Here is a 12113-nt window from a genome sequence, read left to right as displayed (position 1 = left end):
CACTTCAAAACTTGTTAAAATACTTCCATTTACATGTAGCGTGGCAAGTGATGAGCTAAGGAAAACTCCCAATGTAGAATAACGGCACCCTGGAAAGGGGCCATCACTGGTCTTTCAAATATAGGGAAGATCACCAGGGATAACACTTCCCAATATCAGAAATAAACAGTTAGGGGTGAGGATGGAACCACTGTTACACTCAATGAAAAATGTTAAAAATTGCAGGGCGTGGTAGCGCATGCCTGTAATCCCAGTGGCTCTGGAGGTTGAGGCAGGAGAATCTCAAGTTCAAAGCCAGCCTCAGGCAACAGCAAGGCACTAAGCAACTCAGTTAGACCCCTGTCCCTAAGTAAAATACAAAATTGGGCTGGGGATGTGGCTCAGTGGTCAAGAGTTCAATCTCTGGTTCCCCCACCACCACCAAAAAAAATAAAAAGATTAAAAACCACATATGACATAGCCGGAGAAAAATCAAAGAAGAGGAAGATATAATCAAAGAAAATCAACCAAGTTTAAATGTATTCCTAGAAAAAGACAAGACAGAGAATGGACAATACCTACAAATACTCTCAAATCAATTATGAGGGATAGAACAAATATTCTCAAGCCCTGGCTCCACAGATCTGTGAAAAGCAATAGAGCCCCCAAAAAGGATGAGTAAAAAGAAATCTAGGGACTGGGGCTGTAGCTCAGTGGCAAAGCTATTGCCTAGCACATGTGAGGCACCAAGTTTAAAAAATAAATAAAATAAAGACATGCTTTATATCTACAAAGAAAGAAAGAAAGAAAGAAAGAAAGAAAGAAAGAAAGAAAGAAAGAAAAAGGAAGGAAGGAAGGAAGGAAGGAAGGAAGGAAGGAAGGAAGGAAGAAAGAAAGAAAGAAAGAAATCTACCTCATTGTTAACACCAAAAGGAACAACTAGAAAATAGACTGAGTTCAAGCAGTTAAGATAATACCACTTATTAGGCTTTGACAGCAATAGTCAAAGATAGTGAAATACAATCCACATAGGGTCCAAAGAAAAAAATTTGTCAAGCTAGAATTGTAAACTGGAGATAATACCATCAAGAAATTTGCTCAAAAGGAATGAACCTCCAAGTACAATCTGACAGGCAAAAGATTAATATAATATGGTAAATACAAAGTTAATTTTTTGAAAGTAATATGTGTGAGATATTTAAAATAGTGTGGTTAGGAAAAAATGGAATATAAATTGTGGGACTTCTAAAGTCAAACTGGAATATTTTCAATAATCAAAGTATGATTTGGGGGAAGGGAAGTATCAGAGGTAAAGGGTCCTAAAGTCCTTAATTTGGAGAGCATATCTAAAATTATGCATTATAAAATTTCAAAGACAATCAGAAATTCATAAATTATAAAATGTTTTAAAAAGGAGTAACAAGAAAAAAAAAGATAAATTTTAAATTTTAAAAAGAAGCCAGGTATGGCAGTATATGCCTGGAATTCCAGTTACTTGGGAAGCTGAAGCAAGAGGATCCAAAGTTTTAGGCCAGCCTCAGGAACTTAACAAAATCCTATCTCAAAAAATAAATTAGGGTCTGGGTGTAGCTCAGGGGCTGAGAGCTTGCCTAGCATGCATAAGGTACTGGGTTTGATCCTCAGTGCCACATACAAATAAATAAAAAATAAAGATCCATCAACAACTTAAAAAAATATTAACTAATTAGATTAAATTTGTTTAAAAAAGGGTTAGGATGTAGCTCGGTGGTACATAAAAAAAAAAAGAAAACAGAAGACAAAAATGAAAACAGAAAATAGGAATAAAAATGTTTTAATTAGCATAAAAAGCCCCAACTCCATATGTTAATATTCTAAATAAACAAAGCCAATATTGACTAGGTAAGATATATTAATACTTCATATACATAAATATAAAATTGCACAACACACCTACATACAAACCTATCCCTATCCCTATCTAAGAGACACAAATCTGCTCACACACAACACACACATACCATTCCTGCGCAACACTCTCAAAATGCCTCTCCACAAGCATGTTCACACCACCTCTTCTCAAAGAAATGCACATCCTGACCCTATACAACACACACTTACCAATGATAAAAAGAAAACTTTTTTTGAGTCAGAGACAATATATATTAAGATACAAAGGTAGGAATAACATCAGATTTCTCATCATAAACCATGCAAATCAGTAGAAAAACTAATATTTAATGTACCAAAAATTTCTTAAGAAGTCAACCCCCAGGTTGGGCATGATAGCAGATGCATGTAATCCCAGAGGCCTGGGGGCTGAGGCAGGAGGATCTCAAGGTCAAAGCCAGCCTCAGAAATTTATCAAGGCCCTAAGCAAATTAGTGAGACCCTGTCTCTACATGAAATATAAAAAAGGGCTGGGGATATGACTCAGTAGAGTTAAGTGCCCCTGGGTTACAATCCCAGGTACCTAATGTGGAAGAGGAGTCAACCTAAAATGCCATTCTCAGCAAAAATACCCTTTAATAAGTATTTTATTTATTTTAGGTATGAGTAGGAAGGGAATCCTCACCCTTTATCATACATAGAAAAAAATCAAGAGCAGATCCAAGTTATAAAAAATATCTTCTGGGAGGAAAACAATAATGGATAGACTTACATGAAGAAATACACCATGAATATCTGGTGTTCATATAAACTTACCTGGGACTGAAATAGACACTTGTATACAAATGTTCTTAGAAGTGTTAGACAAAAAGCTAGAAGTAACCCTGTGTCCATTAACTAATGAATGGATAAAAATATGTGGTATAGCTACAGAATGGAATTATTCAGCCATAAACAGGAATAAAATTCTGATTCATGCTACAACACAGATGAACCTTGAAAAAATGATTATGCTAAGTGAAATAAGTCACACAAAAAGATACTGTATGATTCCACATAAATGAGGTACCTAGAACAGGGAAATTCATTTAGACAGAGAATAGAATAGTAGCCACCAGGGGCTGAGAATACAGAGAATGGCGAGTTATTGAGTATGATATTTTCAAATTGGTCATGATGGCTGGTGCATTGCTATAATCCCAGCAGCTCAGGAGTCTGAGGCAGGTGGATCTCAAGTCCAAAGCCAGCTTGTACAACTCAGCAAAACCCCATAACAAAATAAAAATGAAAAAACGGGCTGGGGATGTGGGTAAGTGCTTCTGGGTTCAATCCCTGCTAAAAACACACATACACACACACACACACACACACACACACACACACGTTTAAAGCCAGCCTAAGGAACCTTAGAAAGACCCTGTCTCAAAATAAAATAAAAAAAGATGGGGATATAGGTCAATGGAAGAGTACTTGCCCAGCATGTTTGAGATCCTGGGGGCTCATTCCCAGAACACTGTTTTTTAAATTTGGGGGTGGAGTATGAAAAACTTCTAAGAATGTATAATAGCAATGGTTCCAAAGCACTACAAATGTCATTAATGCCACTAAATTATTTACTTTAAAATGGCTATAATGTAATTTTCTACTTGTTGAATTCCCTGAATTCTTTATAAGAGATGGTAACATGATCAGAGGAATTCTTTTTTAGTATAAAAGCTGTCCCTTCTCTTCTTCAGTACTTGCCTCCTGCTGGCACTGGATTATCACAGAGACAAAATTGGTTAACTTGTTATTTCAACTCTCCTAGCAAGCTACTCTTACCCAGTATTTATTTGGTACCCTTTGAGAGGGGGGAGAGATGAACTCACTCAAGCTGCCAATATTTATCTACTAACTGTAGCAGTGCTATAAATTGTACTGCAGCAGTAATACAGAGATGCTCTGGGGGTGTATGGTATACAATCTAATTTTCTTCATATTTGAATTAAATTTTCATTTCTTGTTGTCAGTCTCCTTTATTTCACCTCAAAGTTAAGCCTTTTGAAGAAACAAGAATGATAAGAGTCTCGAAAGGAGACATTATACATAATCGGAAGGATGAGAAAAGGACTTCTCCTTATAATATCCTACTGTGGGTGGTCAGCAGTTTTGTTTCTCAGAGGGAAATCTGAACCACCCATCAGGTTGGCTCATAAGAACAACTGTTACAAGCAGTTCATCAAGAACTGAACTTCATATAACCCTGTTTGAGAATACAAAAAAGGAAGAAAGTCACAGGAACTGCCCATTCAGTCTTGGGAAGATCTGGATAATTCTGCACAAGCATAAACAACTTGAAATTTATGTATAGACACATCTCTATTAATCCCCTTCAGCTGACTGGATAGTCCTTCTTCAAAGCAAGAATGTAATGTTCAGGTTTCACCAGATTTTATAAACTCAATTCATTTTTGGAATCAGCTTACAGATTCCAGGTCCCTTTAGCATATATAACATTTATTCTTTTGCCTTTTTAAAAAATAATTTTGTTTCTTATTTGAAGTTCTTGTATTAGGCAATGATTCAGTTCAGTATTATTTGAACAATTTGCCGTAACAGAATGAGAAATATTTGTGTTAAATAAAACCGGTGTAGAAAAGTCTTGAGTTAAGTTGTGCATCACTTCAGCCTAATTTGCCTTGATAGGAGGCACTCAGTTAAAATGTTATTGGCCTTGTATAAGTACTCCAATTTCCATTTAGCTTTAGCAATCTTTCACAAAGACAGATTGCCAAAATTAACAAATGTGCTGTTTTAGCTACATATGTTCTGGGTAAACATGCATATATGAGGATTCTTGTTAACAGTGATACTTAGTCCTTATTATAACTCAAATGATGCCATTAATTTTTTAAAAGGAGGGAGGCCTTAAAAATGATCTTAGAGTCTATGATTTAGAATTTTCAAGCATGAAGTTGAAACATAAAAAATTAAACTCACGAAAGTTCAGTTTTTTCAATATGTGTACCAATTTTTTACTATTATGAGACAAATATAAATTTAATGATCAGAAAATATACATTTTTCTCAATTTATATTTCCAGGCTGGGGACATAACTCAGTGGTTAGAGTGATTGCCTAGTACATATGACACCCTGAGTCTAATCTCCAACATTGAAAAAAAAAAAAAAGTACCAATAAAAGTTGAATAAACTTAACAAAAAGCAAAACAGACTACATATATAGTTTTGAAAGATGATGTTTTTCGGTTTTAACAGAAATGGAACCAAATGTTATAGTTTGGCCATATCCAAAAATATGCAGAACTTTACAATTCATATATTTATCTCAAGACAAATGAACTATAAAGTTCTGACATTAACCCTAAATCTCAAATGAATGTTCTCTCTCTTACAGCCAAAGAGTATATTTCATCTCAATCAATCTTTGGAGCTACCATAGAGATAGGATCTATGTTACATAATTAAAATTTCACAAACAAAACTTGATTTATATTAAAGTTCTACCATCCTTTTCTAAAATTGTGGCTTCATTTTGCCAAAATAATTCTGTACTTCTTTAAAATGTTTGCTTTGAATTTGGCAGTTAAGCAATGGGAAAGTTTATAACTGCTTTGTAGGTAATACTATCTAAGCTAACATTTATTATTTATTAAACACCTTTAATTCACATACCTATTTTGACACTAAACCTACAAGTACTACATGAATATATCACAGCTTTACTTCCCCATTATAGTTTTAGGGTCACTGTGTTTGGATTTAACTGTAAGAAAGCACATTTCTTAAGTGTCACTGGGTTGACTTTTTAGAGTTTTGATTTTAGATTCTGATTAGATACATTATGATTTTAAGAAGCCACTCAAATATTTGTTAGTACCCCCTCCCCCCAAAAAAAGGGGTTATAATGGCCAGGCTCAGTGGGACACACCTATAATCCCAGTGATATGGGAGGCTGAAACAGATTATTAAAATTCAAGGCCAGTCTCAGCAACTTAGTGAGACTCACAGCAACTTAATCAGATCCTGCCTCAAAATTTTTTAAAAAAGGAGTGGAGATGTTACTCAGTGGTAAAGCATCCCTGGGATTAATCCCCCGTATCAGAAAAAGAAAAAAGTTATAAGGACAAACTTTATTCTATATTTATTTTACCAAAATTAACAATAACAACAACTGGAAGACTTTTTAAAAAGGGACAGTGTGTTCTCTGAGCATAAACAGATGTGTCTACCCCTAGCCAGAAAAGTCAGAACGTTGAAAAACAGCATTATGTTAAAGGAAAAAATAACTGGGTATTCAAAGCAAAATACCAATATAGTTTGGTTTTTATAATAAATTTCAAAAGTAAGATCTATGAAGACAAAAGCACAAAGGTCAAGATAATATAAATGGGAAGTATATACTCTACTACTCCTATGATGTACTTATATGTTAAGTTGCATAATAATACTTCTCTATATAGATTGTTAAACTGAAGAGACATATTATGAATAATCCTAAAGTTGCCAGTGAAAAAAACAAAATGTAGTTGTGGCTAATAGGCCAAAGAAAGAGAAAGTAGAATCATACCCATGCAAGGTACTATTTGAAATGAGTCTGGGGGTAGAGGGGTCAAAAACAGCAACATAAAGCAGACAAGAATGTAAAAAAACAATAAAGATGTTACAATTAAGTTCAAATATACCAATAAAAACATTAAATGCACGAGGCCTAAACATCTCAATTAAAAAGCAGAAATTGTCAAATATTAAGATGCAATGATCTTTTGCTGAAATGAAACCCTCTTTAAATATAAAGAAAACAGGTTAAGAGACTGGAAAAAGATTTTCCATTTTAACACTACTGAAAAGAAAGCTGAAGTGAATATATTAACATCAAAGTAAACAGAAAAATATCACCAGTAAATGAAGGGGAAAAAAAAAAAAATATATATATATATATATATATAAATAAAATAGGGGCTCACTTTTCTTGAGGTTTTTAATATTTTTTTTTTAGTTTGTAGTTGCACACAATACCTTTATTTTATTCATTTTAATGTGCTAGCCGAGTGCTCTACCGCTGAGCCACAACCCTAGCCCGTCTTCTTGAGTTTTTAAAATTATGTTAGATGGCTGAAATCAAGTGAGTTAAGGGACCTAAATAAGTTATGGTAGATCCCTACAATTCACTTTAAAAGTAAAATGTCCATACTAGTAGATAGTCATAGTTATATAGCACACAGTAATCCCTAGAGCAACCCAAAAAACAAGCTAAACTCTAAAAAGGAAAAAGAACACTAAAAGATGTTTAAGTGATCCACAAAATTCAGAAAAGAGAAATAAGAAACAAAAAAAATGGGACGGGAGTTGTAGCTCAGTGGTAGACTCTTGCTTGCATGTGTGAGGCACTGGTTCGATTCTCAGCACCACATAAAAATAAATAAATAAAATACAGACGTGACACACGCCTGCTCTGGGAGTAGGGGTGCCGGACCACAGCAAGAAAAAGGATCCAGTGCCTGGCGGAGCACTGGCGCCCTGCGCCAGCTGCCAGCCATGCACCCACCTCTCTTCTCCGCTGACCCACGTCTCCAGGCAGCCAGTGCAATCTCCTGTCTTCCCCTCTCTGCGGTCTAGCGCCTTTCCTCCTCCGCAGCCCCGAGTCCCCTCTTTCTGCTATCTGACATTTTGCATTGCTTCCCTCTGCCCACTCCTCAGTGGGTTTCCCTCCCTGGCAGACGTGGCCGCCCCGGCTGTCCTCGCACGGCCTCCAATGGCAGGTCAACGGGTTTGCTAACACTGGCTGAGGGTTGCTCCTGCTCCAGCGTTTTTCCATAAGTGAAATCAGCCGGGGAGGAACAACATGGCGGCGGGCGGAAAGGCAGCGCTTTCAATGCCCCCTCAGGGATGGGGTCATAAAGACACAGATAATGCTTAGATTCTACTAACGGAGAATCTCCTAGCAAAATTCCACTGAAGAGAGACCGGCCGGGAGCTACTAGGATTTTTTGAAGTGACAGTTTGCCCCAGACAAGCGAATCCCCGCCAGCCGCTGTTCGGTTGCCGCGGCAGAGCTGCCCACCCGCCCGCTCGCAGCCAACGTGACTGAGTCCCGCTAGCCTCGGAGACGCAGCTTGGCAGGAAGAGGTCTTTGGCCAAGCCTTCATGAAATAGCGAGCCAGGAGCTGAGGCCAACTGGCAACGGACCAGTCCCACCCCTCCCTTCTGACACTCCCGCAAGGAGCCTGGGGCCCGCCATAGGAGAGAGGTGACGACATCGGAGTTCGGCCTACGGAATTCCTTTCCAACAGAATCCACTTTAGCAGGTGTGTGACTCCCACCCCATCCAGATACAAGCAGCCAGGAAACTTCAGGGATCTGTGTCTGTAGGGAAGCAGAGGGGATCCCCGACCCCCAACCCCCCATATCACCTGCGGCGACTCCCAAGGTCTCAGCCGCCAGTTTACCACAGCACTGGGGCTTAAATGGGACACGCGGTGGGGCTGCAAGTGTAACTATATCTCTGGGGAACCACTTCTGGTGAACAGGACCTGGCTGGCCGGCTGACAGGAGGAAGGGGGCAGGGGCTGGAGAAGTGAAACGGCTCTGGACTGACAAGTCTGAGAGACTACCAGGAGACGCCTTACAGGGATTGCTACTGGCAGGTAGAGGGCAGAAGCTCCGCCTACTGGAAGAGAAGAAAATGGATCTTTAAGACTTCAATTTTTTTTTCTGCTTCTCTCTCTGTTCCTCTCTCCCCTTTTCCTTCCTTCTTTCTTTCCCGTTTCAAGTCTTACTGTTCTTTTCATTCTCCTCTAATCTCGCTCTCTCTCTCTCCTTCTTTCTTTTTACGAGCACCTTCATTCCCCTACCCTCCAACTTTCATCCCAAGCATTATGTCTTCCTTTACGTGTAATTGTCTAAATGCAAATAAGTGAATGTCTCAAAGCTGTCTATAGGGCTCCTAAATACCTAGCTACTACCAACAAACTGATCCAATCGCCTGTTAGTATCCCCCGCCTCAGCAGAGCAATCTTCTAAAGTAGCCAAGACATCCTAACCCTCATACCATCATAGCACCTAACCTAAACATAAAGTCCTAAGAACAAACAACAAATCACTATATGCATACAGAACTCGGAAGCCTTTTATGAATTGAATGAATCAGCTTTAAAGTACAATAAAGCCCAACATTTCTAGGCATAGTCTCCCACCACAAAGGAGAGACCACAGAGATATACAAAGCCAAAACAAATGTATAGGAGAAAGCAGTTACACAGCAGTCAAACAGAGCTGGAAAGTAACGTGAACAACATGAAAAAACAAGGGAAAAAAGGATTACAAACAATGCAGGACAACTTAAATCTAGAGGAGGACCTAGAAGCATCAGAAACATGGACAGGGAAAGAAATCAAGGCATAAATCAGATGGAACGGAATATTAGAGAAGACATGAGACAGCAAATCCAAGCAATGAAAGTATATTTTGAAAATGAATTAAACAAACAAATTCAAAGTACAAAGAACGAGCTTTACCAGGAGATAGAGATTTAAAAAAAAAAAAAAGTAATCCTAGAAATGCAGGAAACCATAAACCAGATTAAAAACTCTAATGAGAATATTACAAATAGACTAGATTAAGTAGAAGTCAGAACATCAGATAATGAAGACAAAGTTTATCAACTTGAAAAGAATATAGTCAACACAGAAAGGATGCTTAAATCTCACAAGCAATCTAAACAAGAGATATGGGATCTCATAAAAAACCAAATTTGAGAGTCATTGGGATAGAAGGCACAGAGAATAAAACCAAAGGAATGGACAACTTATTAAATGAAATAATCCCAGAAAACTTCCCAGAGATGAAAGATGGAATGGATTCCCAAATCCTGGAAGCCTACAGGACCCCAAACATCCAAAACCGTAATAGACCAACTCCAAGACATATAATTATGAAGATAGCCAACATACAGAACAAGGAGAGAATATTAAAAGCTACGAGAGAAAGGAGGCAGATTACATTCAGGGGTAAACCAATTAGGTTAATGACTGATTTTTCATCACAGACTATGAAAGCAAGAAGATCCTGGAACAACTTATTTCAAAAGCTGAAAAATAATGGATTCCAACCAAGAATACTGTATCCAGCAAAATTAAGCTTCAGATTTGACAATGAAATTAAAATATTTCACGATAAACAAAAGCTAAAAGAATTCACAGCCAGAAAACCAGCACTGCAAAGCATTTTGAGCAAAATACTACAAAAAGAGGAATTGAAAAATAGCGCCCAAAACTAACAGTGGGAGGTATCTCAGTAAAGGGGGAGAAAAATAATCAGAGGAAAAATTAGCCAAACTAAAATAAATAAATAAACATGACTCGAAGTACAAACCATATTTCAATTGTAACCTTAAATGTTAATGGCTTAAATTCACCAATCAAGAGACATAGGCTAGGAACCTGGATTAAAAAAACAAACCCAACAATATGCTGCCTTCAGGAGACTCATATGATAGGAAAAGACATACACAGGCTGAAGGTGAAAGGTTGGGAAAAATCATACCACTCACATGGCCCTCGGAAGCAAGCAGGAGTAGCCATACTCATATCGAATAAAATCAACTTCAAACCTAAGTTAATCAAAAGGGATAAAGAAGGACACTATATACTGTTAAAAGGAACCATCCACCATCAAGATAACAATTATCAATTTGTATGCAAACAATGGTGCGGCAACATTCATAAAACAAAATCTCCTCAAGTTCTAGAGTCAAATAGACCACAACACAATAATTATGGAGGACTTCAACACACTGCTCTCGCCATTGGACAGATCCTCTAGACAAAAGCTGAACAAAGAAACTATAAAACTCAATAACGCAATCAATAACCAAGACTTAATTGACATATATAGAATATATCAACCATCATCAAGTGGATACACATTCTTCTCAGCAGCACATGGATCCTACTCAAAGATAGACCATATATGATGCCATAGGGCGACTCTCAGTAAATATAAAGGTGTGGAGATAATACCACACATCTGACCAGAATGGAATGAAACTGGAAATCAATGATAAAAGAAGGAAGGAAAAATCCTGCATCACCTGGAAATCAACAATATGTTACTGAATGATCAATGGCTTACAGAAGACATAAAGGAGGAAATAAAAAAATTCTTAGAGATAAACAACAATACAGACACAACATACTGGAATCTATGGGACACAATGAAACAGTTTTAAGAGGGAAATTTATTTCCTGGAGTTCATTCCTCAAAAAAAGAAAAAACCAACAAATAAATGAACTCACACTACATCTTAAAATCCTAGAAAAGGAAGAGCAAAACAACAGGAAATATAGCAGAAGACAAGATATAATTAAAATCAGAGCGGAAATCAACGAAATTGAAACAAAAAAAAATTGAAAAAATTGACAAAACTAAAAGTTGGTTCTTTGAAAAAAATAAATAAGATCAACAGACCCTTAGCCATGCTAAGAAAGAGAAGAAGAGAGAAAACTCAAACTACTAACATACAGGATGAAAAAGGCAACATCACAACAGACACTACACAAATACAGAAGATAATTAGAAAGTATTTTGAAACCCTATATTCCAATAAAATAGAAGATAGTGAAGATATCGATAAATTTCTTAAGTCATATGATCTGCCCAGATTGAGTCAGGAAGACACACACAATTTAAACAGACCAATAACAAAGGAAGAAATAGAAGAGGCCATCAAAAGACTACCAACCAAGAAAAGCCCTGGACCGGATGGGTATACAGCGGAGTTTTACAAAACCTTCAAAGAAGAATTAATATCAATACTTTTCAAACTATTTCAAGAAATAGAAAAAGAAGGAGCTCTTCCAAATTCATTCTAAGAAGCCAACATCACCCTGATCCCGAAACCAGACAAAGACACTTCAAAGAAAGAAAACTACAGACCAATATCTCTAATGAACTTAGATGCAAAAATTCTCAATAAAATCCTGGCGAATCGAATACAAAACCATATCAAAAAAACTGTGCACCATGATCAAGTAGGATTCATCCCTGGGATACAAGGCTGGTTCAATATATAGAAATCAAAAACTGTTATTCACCACATCAATAGACTTAAAGATAAGAACCATATGATCATCTCGATAGATGCAGAAAAAGCATTCGACAAAGTACAGCATCCCTTTATGTTCAAAACACTAGAAAAACTAGGGATAACAGGAACTTATCTCAACATTGTAAAACCTATATATGCTAAGCCTCAGGCTAGCATCA

General features: G+C 37.1%; 1 protein-coding gene across 2 annotated transcripts in view; it reads right to left on the bottom strand.

The window, feature by feature from the left end:
- The window catches only part of Smchd1 (structural maintenance of chromosomes flexible hinge domain containing 1), a 154982-nt gene that overhangs the window by 112149 nt on the left and 30720 nt on the right, over positions 1-12113 (bottom strand). The window lies entirely within an intron of this gene.

The sequence above is a fragment of the Urocitellus parryii genome, chromosome 13 (genome assembly GCF_045843805.1).
Source record: "Urocitellus parryii isolate mUroPar1 chromosome 13, mUroPar1.hap1, whole genome shotgun sequence".
Classification (NCBI taxonomy): Eukaryota; Metazoa; Chordata; class Mammalia; order Rodentia; family Sciuridae; genus Urocitellus; species Urocitellus parryii.
The sequence above is the reverse complement of the archived record's forward strand: the minus strand, read 5'-3'. Positions and strand labels throughout refer to the sequence as shown.